The sequence below is a fragment of the Ylistrum balloti genome, unplaced genomic scaffold, assembly GCF_031769215.1.
Source record: "Ylistrum balloti isolate Yb309-2 unplaced genomic scaffold, AGI_CSIRO_Ybal_v1 Utg369800, whole genome shotgun sequence".
NCBI lineage: Eukaryota > Metazoa > Mollusca > Bivalvia > Pectinida > Pectinidae > Ylistrum > Ylistrum balloti.
The window spans coordinates 38714-52513 of NW_026781978.1; positions in this window are offsets into that span (position 1 = coordinate 38714).

Below are 13800 nucleotides of genomic sequence, written 5' to 3' on the forward strand. Positions count from 1 at the left end.
TCTCTCATCAAGTTAACTAATAATCATGTCAGACATGTGCATAGGTCGTGGTTGCAAAACCAGGTAGAAAGATTTATCTCAAGGAGCCCGAGCTCAAGTAAGACATGTATGTTTACCCCAGTATAACTGGCTGCTCCAGCTGCTGACTGCTGAGAACAATAGCATAACAGAAGAAAGCATATCATGTGGAAAGTGCTACAAGCGGTACCTCATGCAATGGCCATTGCAGTCTGAATTGTATTAACCTTCTGGTTTGAGCTCTCCAGATGACCTGGCGAATGATACAGATGATGCTAACACTGATTTCATGTCATCCATCCAACTACCACTAATCTCTGTTGAGAGATTATTTCATTGTGATAATTCACATAAATGCGTGCCAGGACAAATTTGATTTTTCCATTTTCTATGGTGTCCCCCTGATGCTCGTGTTTGCAATGACCATGTAATTGGTGACTTTCTGAATCCTTCTTTGCCACTAGATCTACAAACAAGAAAACCTTTAGCTCTTCATCTTCAAGAAAGAGCTAATCAGGTTATCAATGACCTTCTTGAACTAAATTATTCCCTTTCTGCTGTTACTCCAACCAACACAGGCATATATGTAGGATTCAAAGCATGGACTGGTTACACACTTGAACGAATGCAGCAAATTCATAGCATTTGCTCCTCCCACATCAATAGAGGATCATGTTCCTCTACTTTGGTTCTTTTCTGGGTTAAAATGAAGACCCAATATTTCATGGTCTCAACTTGGTGTCATGTGTGGTCTGACAAAAAAAAAAACAGTATGTGTCTCACATATTTCATAGTGTCTTAAAAGCCTTCAGCCAGACCATTGTGCCCTGTTTCCTTGGTCCAAGATACAATTTCCGCACATTGCCAGAACACTGCCTTTACAAGATGTTTCTACGGGGACAAAGTAACTGTAATCGTTGATGGTACCTATATTTATGTCCAAAAAGGTGCTGAACACCCCCTTCAAAGATCTTCATACTGTGGGCAAAAGAAGCGCAACTATGTTAAATTCATGAACATTGTCTTTCCAGATGGTTATGTACTAGACACTATTGGGCCTTTTTATGACAATGAAAATGATGCAAATATCCTGACAAAAATCCTTTGAACATTTGGGAGTCTGACCTTGTGGCTCAGTGAAGATGAAAATGAGATTGTTGACAGGGGGTTTAGGGATGTGTTGGAGCTGCTGCAAGGTTCACGATTTTCTGTGTGCATGCCTTCCTACCTTCTGTCAGGTCAGACACAGCATGATACACTTACTGCCAACGAGGACCGCCAGTGTATTAAGTCAAGATTGGTTGTGGAGAGCTACCATGGTCGACTGAAACAGTGGCAACTGTTCAGAGAACAACTCAGCTTAAACTACTTCGTTAGTGTCATAGAGGAACTGGTTAAAGTAGCTACTGCTTCTTTAAATGCTATACGTGGACCAATTTATGCGTCCACGCCAGAGAGGGACTTGAGGGACCGTAGCCTTGCTGAGCGAATGCAATCCCGTTTGGCTCTGCCCAACACTTTGGCCTCAAGGGTAGCAGATGAAGATGACCTTTCTATGCGCATCAAGGCCAACTGGGTGAAACTTGATGCCTGTTCAATAGAGATTCCAGTGCTGCTGTTGGAGACTTTAAGGTGTGGGTCTATCAGCATGATGAAAATCTTCTCCGAAGCCAGATCCATTCAAGGCAAAAATCACAGTCAAAATACAATGTTTGGATTGCTTTTGACAGAAATGATCAAGATGACCTTGTCAAAGATTACTACTGTTTTTGTCCAGCGGGCTAACGAACCGTTGGAATGTGTACACATGTTGTGTGCGTTTTGTATTTCTTGGGTATGTTCAGCATCAAGATCAAACTAATCCAGTCCATGCAACACTCAAGTTCAAACAAACAATCACTTGAGTAGTTCTGAAATACCAAAACGCAATGTAATGTGCTGCTAACTGCAACTGTTCTATCTCTTATTAGCTTTTCAAAGTGCCACAAACTATGGATCGGAACTGAGAAAGACAAAACCCGTTAATACTATTGTACATAATCTATCTAATAAGGTCACTTTATTGACCTTCATCAAAAGATTTGTATAAAACTGCTAACTAAATCTTCAAATTGTGAAATTTGCACAAAAAGGTCATTATCTTAACAAATTTCATTTGTGTGACCTTGAACAGAGGTCAAGTTCAGCAATGTTAACCAAACTGATACAAATTGACATGAACAACCACCTTGTCAAATAGCAAGACCTACAGACGTTTGGTTATTAAGCTGTCACTACTTAACGAAAATGAAAAAAAAATCAGTGTTTCTTTGTTTTTATAAGCAAATGTGTAAAATGACAAATTTACCGGTTTTCATTTTTTCCAAGAATCCTCCTTTTGAAAGATATCATCGATGGCCAACATTTAAGCGAGTATGAAAAATTGACTGGTTTCGGAAGTATGAAAATTGAAGTTTCCAAAACAGTGCTTTTCTCAAAAGTAATGGCTTTTTATATAATTTTTGGCTGCATTTTTCAACCAAAAAGAAACGTTTCTCCTGAAATAGTGTGATATGTGGTATCCAAATGTTGGTTGGTACAATGTGCACACATAAGTGACATAATTGTATTAGAATTGCCTCATAATGATGCACTAGAAGGAATTACATAACAACTACTTTAACACCCACCAAGGTCAAGGAGTCAAGGAGCTCCCATTCAATAAGAAATCAATTCCGAGACTAACTTTTCCGTATGTAAGCTTCTGATACCCATATTTGTTTATTGTTATCATATTTTGAAATTCCAAGTGGGTGTCACAATCCGACTATTTCCGGACAATTTGGTAAGTATTTGGTAACGCTACGTGCGCTTACGGTTGGTTGTTTTGTGCTACCGTAGTAGAGAGTCCACCCGGAATGGTATGGTGTTGACGCAGCATGGAAATGCAGATGCCATTTAAACAGTTAGAAGCGTGAAATATCAGTCACGTTGACTATATAAACTATTCTTTTTTCCTTTCTGTGTGTGTATATAAAACTTCTGAGTTGAACGTGTTGATTTTGAGCGTGTATTGATTGTTTGTTACTGTATCTACCTGCACGCCCGTGCGCGCTCGTGAGTAGTGTTTATACAGTCAACTACATGTAAACATCTTATAACAGCTAAATAATGTCGTGTATAGCTTTTACAGGCAATGTGAACTAATGTTAGGTAGACTTATCATAATTAGGGCTATTCTATATATTTTGTAGCTTCTGAAGGGGAGATGTTGGGACACTAATGTCCAGGTGGAAAAGTAGCTTGAAGATGCTAATGTTATGTGCAGGGATTTTCTGAATAAGCACTTTTGGTACTGCGGTATACGGTGTCGTGTCCGCGGGAGATGGAAACTATGTTTGCCATAACTAGGTGTTCTATGGTACCTTTATGACGGGAGTGTCGGCGTCATATGGAGACCCGAAGAGGTCAGTCAAGTTGTCTTACCGAAGCCGTCAGCAAATGAAACAGCAGATCCTTTGAGGCAACTGTCGGGTCGGCGGAGTGGTTGGATGCGGGACAGTCACATAATTATTCTGTATCTGTTTATGGAACTTCTTTGACTCTGTTGACGTCCATCTGTGACATTCCCAACTGTGATATTGCCTAGTGAAGCTACAGAGACTTTAGGGCTTCTGTATATTTTATGATAAGTAGTGTTAGGGATTGTTAGTGTGATGCTGTGTAGTTTGAGAGTGTGATGTAATACATTGTTGAATGAATGGATCGTGAGTGAATTTTATAGAAAAGAAAATACCACAACTAAAAACTGTAAATTATGTAATTTAATCTATCTTGGAATGCATTTGTAAATAGATATCTTTGTTTTTGTTGCTAGTGGCAATCGCTCGGGTAGTGAGGGCCGATGATAATGTTAAATTTCCATCTATAATGAAACTTTTGTAATGTCTAATATGTATATAAGTGTTATTGTAGTATGTGTACAGTTACCCGTGACGTTAGCGAGGCCCTGTGTATGTAATTTGATCATACGGCGGTTATTAAGTTCGTGTGATCGGTATACAGGCAAGTGAAGTATAGGTAACAGCTTTAGATATTTTTTTACACAGAGCTGTTTATTCAACACTATTCATAGGATCATATATCAAAACTTCAAAATATTACATAACAATAAAACATGTCGCAAACACACTCAACCGAACGCCAGAAACGCAACACTATAAAGCTACACATAAACACACAAGCAGACGTCGTGGGATTCTTTCATTTAAGAAATAAAAACCGAAACAAGTTGAACAAACATATATACGCCTACGTATTCTGTCATAGACCCAATATACTCCTCAAAAGATCATTCTTCCCTCTCCCCACCCCGAACCTTATAAAAATAATACCTTTAACAAAACTCGAGATGATAGCGAATGTATATAACAGAATCTAAGATAGCATAGACAAAGTGCTTTATCTCTATTGCTTCTCATAATATAAACCTTTAGAGTTAACATGTTTCTCCTTCTGAACACATAGTCTTCACATGACCAACCTCCCCGTATAGTGATTCACATTCTTACCAAAAACTTAAATCTATCTTGGATAATTTCATCCTATCATAACACTATCATAACATAACCTCTCTTGTCGAAACCCTTTATAACCCCTCTAAATCATAACATCAACACAAACCACACATATAATTATAAAAAGTCGGTATAATGAATAGATGAATGCCAAAGGCATGTATTGGAATCTCGTAGAGCAATAGACATTTGTAAACTATAACAGTAGCTTCGTCTCTATGATTGGAAAAATTAACAAGATGGAACCAAAGATTGCACCCAGCTAACCTCTAACTACTAACCATAGTCCAGCGGACGGGACTTTAAATAGTGGCCCGTGTGAGGACTGTCCAATTTCCCATGTAAAATAACCTCCTGTGGTTGTCAATGGTAAGAGTAGGTGCTTAGCGCCGCCCAGGAGCCCAATTAATTCATAACTTTAAACGGCCTTAGTAACATTATCACAAAATATTAGGTGAGGACACATAGAAGGGCAGCATGAAGAAAAGGGCAGGACACAGATGATGGGACCCCCCCCCAAACAAAAACAAAAAAAAAAAAAAAAAAAATCTCCACCACCGTAAGTCCAGACATGGAACATCAGCAGTCGTCAGGAACCATTAGGCCATGGAGTCGTCTTCAACTAGTAGCTTGCCGTGTGTCGGGCGTGCAGGTGATAGCGGGCGTTGCGTGCAGGGCGCGGAATTCGCGCAAGAGCGCACGACGCGCGGGATACGCAAGCTGGCAAGTGCGGCGGTCCCGCTGACTTCGAGGGAGCACGCGTACTGTGAAGTACAATGGATGCTCTGTTTACACCGATCGCACCCCAGAATAACAGGCCACTCCACATTAATCAACATCTCATGTTATTGTACAGGTCCATTTTTTTCTCCCGTAAATAAAACCTATTGTTCAGTACTGCACTGTAGTTTTTTGTCAAACGGAAATGCTACAGATAAATCTAGACATATTTTGATTTTACTTCAAATGAAAAAGTCTATTATAAAATTTGATACTCATTGCCAGTAAAGTTAATATAAAGCTGTAAAAGTTGATGATGACACATACATAGTCCTCATACAAATTATTTTGGAAAATATCAGTGACTAAAACCATTGATCGTCCAAGATTCTCCGGTAACGAGTCAAACTTTACTGGTATGGACAACTGTATTCACCATTACTTTATCATCTTTCATCAATTTACTGGAGACTTATTTGTTAAATCATTATCCTGTTAATGAAATGTTTAACACACACTCAATCTTAACAAAGGTAAAAATAATGACGGCGGTATAAAACGTTAGGCTACAAACAACGACAATCTTACCATGATGCCAAGTCGTCAGTATATCTCCACTGCTTCCTGTTTGTTTTGAACAACATATCATCTAACTACATAGCTTCCACGCACACGTATTACCTGACCAGCTACCTGGTTATATATTGTTGGTGTATTAGGTGTTTCACCTCTGGGACAGTCAGTAACAGGTAAACTGAATTAGGCCAGACCAAATGTGAGTTGTTCATCGTCCGGTAACCACTGTTGGTCTGCAAGATTATGTTTATCGGTACCTCAGCGTTGTATTAACAGGAAAAAAGACAGTCCTGCCTAACCAATTTATTCTGTCAATACAGATTCAACTCAGATGACAGTGTCTGGTATAAAATGTAATAAATTACTGTTCATTAAGGCAAGTTTCCATTCTATGTATACCCCCCCACCCACCCCACACTCCCAGAAACATCTAACCAACATATGCAAATGTACACGACATCGTGTGTATCTGAACGAACCATGTATTGAACTTGGGAAGGTGGAATGGGGCTACAATGACGTCATATTTACGTCATGTGATATAGAATGCATTTACTCCCCAATGTGTTCAACTGAGATAGTTATAGAATTCATAAGTGATAAAAACAACAATAATATTGCAAAACCATAGATAAGCATAATAAGACGTGTCGAGATACAATATGTTTGGAAATTGATCATAATAACAAAAATATCAATGATATAAAAAGCACGTGTTGTGTTTCAAATAATTGTGACGTCACGCCATGGATACAGTCGTACTTGAGGATGCTCCGTAGCCAACGGGGTAAATTTCGTCGATAATTTGCCAATAAGGAGGTGATTTTCGATACATATAGTATGGAAGTGATCAGGAGACCATCCTAGATTTAGTGTGAATTCGTGGATACGAAAATATACGCGAAATAACAGATAAAATGACTAAAGGCAAAACCGGAAGTGCAAGAAGTAGCAAGAAATCGGATTCACAACTGGGATCCAACTCGGAAGAGTCCTTCAACGACGCATTGATGGAGGAACAGTATAACTGCAAGATATGCTCGAAGGAAGCAAAGAAGTACATGAAGTGTGATCAATGCCAGGACCTTTTCTGCATCAGATGTCTGGATTTTGATTCCAAGAAATATGACATCCTATCAAAATCAGATACAATGTGGTTTTGTCCACCATGCAGAATGACAGTCGAAAAGAATATTCTCACGGACAGAAAAATAGAAGAGAGGTGTAGGCAAATCACGCAAGAATTTGAAGATAGAGTTGCGGAAAGAGAGGTAAAACGGTTAATCGCTAAACTGGAAATGAACTTGAAATCTGAGAAATCTGCACCAAGCAAAGACAAAATAGTTTGCTGAAATTAAAGAGCCTGCAGGGAGGGAAAACAACATAATTCTATTTGGAGTTCCGGAACAGTCTGACTTTGATATTGATGTTATATTCTTATAACTGACATCTACAGTTACAGAAAAATTGTATCATTAATAATTACTGACAAGATAACTGCTCTAGAGGTTCATGCAGCTGGAATTTGGTAACATAGCACTAGTTATCTTAAGAACAATTTACCTTGATTCACAGTGATGTTTAAAGACTGATGAAAAGTTAACAATGTTTTAGCATACATCCTCAAGTGACAAGTGACCTCTAACCTCAGGTATCTTGACATCACAGGCCACCTCTAACCTCAGAAATCCTCATATCACAGGCCACCTCTAACCTCAGGTATCTTCATATCACAGGCCACCACTAACCTCAGGTATCTTCATATCACAGGCCACCTCTAACCTCAGGTATCTTAATATCACAGGCCACCTCTAACCTCAGGTATCTTCATATCACAGGCCACCTCTAACCTCAGGTATCTTCATATCACAGGCCACCACTAACCTCAGGTATCTTCATATCACAGGCCACCTCTAACCTCAGGTATCTTCATATCACAGGCCACCTCTAACCTCAGGTATCTTCATATCACAGGCCACCTCTAACCTCAGGTATCTTCATATCACAGGCCACCTCTAACCTCAGGTATCTTCATATCACAGGCCACCTCTAACCTCAGGTATCTTCATATCACAGGCCACCACTAACCTCAGGTATCTTCATATCACAGGCCACCTCTAACCTCAGGTATCTTCATATCACAGGCCACCTCTAACCTCAGGTATCTTCATATCACAGGCCACCTCTAACCTCAGGCATCTTCATATCACAGGCCACCTCTAACCTCAGGTATCTTCATATCACAGGCCACCACTAACCTCAGGTATCTTGAAATCACAGGCCACCTCTAACCTCAGAAATCCTTGTATCACAGGCCACCTCTAACCTCAGGTATCTTCATATACAAAGGCCACCACTAACCTCAGGTATCTTGAAATCACAGGCCACCTCTAACCTCAGGTATCTTCATATCTTAGGCCACCTCTAACCTCATGAATCTTCATATCATAGGCCACCTCTAACCTCAGAAATCCTCATATCAAAGGCCACCTCTAACCTCAGAAATCCTCATATCACAGGCCACCTCTAACCTCAGGTATCTTCATATCACAGGCCACCTCTAACCTCAGGTATCTTCATATCACAGGCCACCACTAACCTCAGGTATCTTAATATCACAGGCACAGGCCACCTCTAACCTCAGGTATCTTAATATCACAGGCCACCTCTAACCTCAGGTATCTTCATATCACAGGCCACCACTAACCTCAGGTATCTTAATATCACAGGCACAGGCCACCTCTAACCTCAGGTATCTTCATATCACAGGCCACATCTAACCTCAGGTATCTTAATATCACAGGCCACCACTAACCTCAGAAATCCTCATATCACAGGCCACCTCTAACCTCAGGTATCTTCATATCACAGGCCACCTCTAACCTCAGGTATCTTCAAATCACAGGCCACCTCTAACCTCAGGTATCTTCATATCACAGGCCACCTCTAACCTCAGGTATCTTCATATCACAGGCCACCTCTAACCTCAGGTATCTTCATATCACAGGCTACCACTAACCTCAGGTATCTTAATATCACAGGCACAGGCCACCTCTAACCTCAGGTATCTTAATATCACAGGCCACCACTAACCTCAGAAATCCTCATATCACAGGCCACCTCTAACCTCAGGTATCTTCATATCACAGGCCACCTCTAACCTCAGAAATCCTCATATCACAGGCCACCTCTAACCTCAGGTATCTTCATATCACAGGCCACCTCTAACCTCAGGTATCTTCATATCACAGGCCACCTCTAACCTCAGGTATCTTCATATCACAGGCTACCACTAACCTCAGGTATCTTAATATCACAGGCACAGGCCACCTCTAACCTCATGTATCTTCATATCACAGGCCACCTCTAACCTCAGGTATCTTAATATCACAGGCCACCACTAACCTCAGAAATCCTCATATCACAGGCCACCACTAACCTCAGGTATCTTCATATCACAGGCCACCTCTAACCTCAGGTATCTTAATATCACAGGCCACCTCTAACCTCGGGTATCTTCATATCACAGGCCACCTCTAACCTCAGGTATCTTCATATCACAGGCCACCTCTAACCTCAGGTATCGTCATATCACAGGCCACCTCTAACCTCAGGTATCTTCATATCACAGGCCACCTCTAACCTCAGGTATCTTCATATCACAGGCCACATCTAACCTCAGGTATCTTAATATCACAGGCCACCTCTAAATCACGACGGAAAGAAACATATGGAAGAAGATGCTAAAATTGTGTGCCTTCCCAGAAACAATATATAAAGAGGAAACTTAATGTCATTTCAACTTGAAAATAGTGAAATGTTTTTGCTATTTAGCATTTAATTGGTTATATATATGTAATAAATGAGAATCTTAGAATTTTTATAGGAAACATCTCCTGATCATCATATAACCTTAGATATGGATATAGAGGCATTAGTTTTGCCTGCGTCCATTATTTACTTATTACTTATTATTACTAAATAACTTATTTAAGATATTGATGGTTTTACGCCAGATGTGTTCATACTGTTAAATAAATGTTTAATTCATGCAGAATTTTCTAACCAACTTCATGTGTATATTCATTTAATTTATTTTCTAAGGACAAGGCTTTCATGGGCTTTGCTTTCCCCCACCCCATGTTGTATTTAGAAAGTGTTGCGATAAAATTATTCTAAGATGACAATGAGATGCGTTATTGAGACAATATGTATTTAAACGTACTCTGTACACAAGTACATATTGCATATCTAAGTCAACATCACAGTAATATATTGTATATCTAAGTCCACATTACAGTAATATATTGTATATCTAAGTCCACATCACAGTAATATATTGTATATCTAAGTCAACATCACAGTAATATATTGTATATCTAAGTCCACATTACAGTAATATATTGTATATCTAAGTCCACATCACAGTAATATATTGTATATCTAAGTCAACATCACAGTAATATATTGTATATCTAAGTCCACATCAGCAATATATTGTATATCTAAGTCAACATCACAGTAATATATCGTATATCTAAGTCAACATCACAGTAATATATCGTATATCTAAGTCAACATCACAGGAATATATCGTATATCTAAGTCAACATCACAGGAATATATTGTATATCTAAGTCAACATCACAGTAATATATTGTATATCTAAGTCAACATCACAGTAATATATTGTATATCTAAGTCAACATCACAGTAATATATTGTATATCTAAGTCAACATCACAGTAATATATCGTATATCTATGTCAACATCACAGTAATATATCGTATATCTAAGTCAACATCACAGTAATATATTGTATATCTAAGTCAACATCACAGTAATATATTGTATATCTAAGTCAACATCACAGTAATATATTGTATATCTAAGTCAACAGCAGTAATATATTGTATATCTAAGTCAACATCACAGTAATATATTGTATATCTAAGTCAACATCACAGGAATATATTGTATATCTAAGTCAACATCACAGTAATATATTGTATATCTAAGTCAACATCACAGTAATATATTGTATATCTAAGTCAACATCACAGTAATATATCGTATATCTAAGTCAACATCACAGGAATATATCGTATATCTAAGTCAACATCACAGGAATATATTGTATATCTAAGTCAACATCACAGTAATATATTGTATATCTAAGTCAACATCACAGTAATATATTGTATATCTAAGTCAACATCACAGTAATATATTGTATATCTAAGTCAACATCACAGTAATATATTGTATATCTAAGTCAACATCACAGTAATATATTGTATATCTAAGTCAACATCACAGTAATATATCGTATATCTAAGTCAACATCACAGGAATATATCGTATATCTAAGTCAACATCACAGGAATATATCGTATATCTAAGTCAACATCACAGTAATATATTGTATATCTAAGTCAACATCACAGTAATATATTGTATATCTAAGTCAACATCACAGTAATATATTGTATATCTAAGTCAACATCACAGTAATATATTGTATATCTAAGTCAACATCACAGTAATATATTGTATATCTAAGTCAACATCACAGTAATATATCGTATATCTAAGTCAACATCACAGGAATATATCGTATATCTAAGTCAACATCACAGGAATATATTGTATATCTAAGTCAACATCACAGTAATATATTGTATATCTAAGTCAACATCACAGTAATATATTGTATATCTAAGTCAACATCACAGTAATATATTGTATATCTAAGTCAACATCACAGTAATATATTGTATATCTAAGTCAACAGCAGTAATATATTGTATATCTAAGTCAACATCACAGTAATATATTGTATATCTAAGTCAACATCACAGTAATATATCGTATATCTAAGTCAACATCACAGGAATATATCGTATATCTAAGTCAACATCACAGGAATATATTGTATATCTAAGTCAACATCACAGTAATATATTGTATATCTAAGTCAACATCACAGTAATATATTGTATATCTAAGTCAACATCACAGTAATATATTGTATATCTAAGTCAACATCACAGTAATATATTGTATATCTAAGTCAACATCACAGTAATATATTGTATATCTAAGTCAACATCACAGTAATATATCGTATATCTAAGTCAACATCACAGGAATATATCGTATATCTAAGTCAACATCACAGGAATATATTGTATATCTAAGTCAACATCACAGTAATATATTGTATATCTAAGTCAACATCACAGTAATATATTGTATATCTAAGTCAACATCACAGTAATATATTGTATATCTAAGTCAACATCACAGTAATATATTGTATATCTAAGTCAACAGCAGTAATATATTGTATATCTAAGTCAACATCACAGTAATATATTGTAGCCTAAACAAACATCTATCTCGGCTTCGACCGTTACTTAAGTTTAACACGTGTAATTAAATGAGCCACATCAGGTAACCTATTCATAATGTATAATATTATACTACTGACCTGTGTCACTTCTCTCCATTATGTATGTGGCTGTACGGCTGGACATGGTCATTTGACGAGGTCAAGCATTATTTTACGTTCACGATCAATATCTCTACGGTTACCTCATCACTAAACCAGCGAACTAGTACAATATCAAAGTCGACTTATCCATATCTTACATACGCAACAGATTAGTTTGTCCTTGCAGAAAAAATGGTTTCAAACGTAAAAAGATAAATATTTGCGAAGTCAGAATAAAAAAACGTGTATTCAGTCATACGAGTGAAATGCATGTAGGAAATAGTTTCTGTTTCATCTTTAAAAAATTGGCAAAACATTTGATTCGAGCATAAAAAACAAATCACAAATCAGTTTCTGAGAAAAGACGAGAAACATTAACATCTTTGATGTCGTATAATTGTAACGCTATGTTTGACACCAAGAGAGAACCATTTTGTAATAACCACTGTACTGTCCTCTTCTAAGACTCGCTGTATAGTCAGATCCTCGACACTGCACAGAGCGATACAGTAAGTGTAATCCATGGAGTATCGAGGATGCAGTATAGTAGTAAGATATATGTACCCATTCTACTTTCGCTTTATTTCCTACTGAAAAGCGAATTTGAAAGCGGTAAATAGAAATTCCCGTTCTTATTTGTCAAAACCCAAAAATATTATTTATTATATTTTTGTCAATAAAATATAGAAATTGATATTTCACCACTAGTAATGACGCGCATAACACTTTTGACCAATAAGATCTAGAGCGATGCTTTCAACAATGTAACGTTTGTCACCGTATTGAAATTCGCCAATTTCGTTAGAGGAACGTATGTTATGAGGACTGATTGGTAAGTTGTGAGCCTTATAGGTAATAAGTTGAGCAGGTAAGTCATTTTGTAGATATGGCATTCACTGACTAGTTCACGCTGTGTACCCAAAGACTGGTGTCATTTGGTCATTTATGTCGGTAATGTAGCAATCTAAAGTAAACAAGGCAAGTGACTTTTGCAACATGGACAAAGAAAGGTCTAGCACCTAAGGAGATCCATACTGATATGGTAGCAACACTATGGAGTGATGCCCCTTCATATGCTACAGTGTATGTGGGTGGTGAAAGCGAAGCAGGCAGAGCCTTGGGGATGACGCCCGTCGTGGATACTGTCACTATTGCTGCTCCGGTAATGTTCAGTCCATGGTATTGTTATGGCTGACAGGCAAGTTACAGAGAGATATATAGCCAGAGGCCAAACAACAGTCTAAACAATAAAAGCACCCTGGTTCACCCCTGCCAAAGAAGGCAAAGGTTGTTCCATTAGCTATAAAGGTTATGACTTCAGTTTTCTGGGATGTTTTTTTTTTTTATTTCAGAATATTTATTGATATAAACAATCAATAGGATTAGACAGCAGGCTAGAGCCTATATACAAAAATGTAAATCTTCTCCCAAGA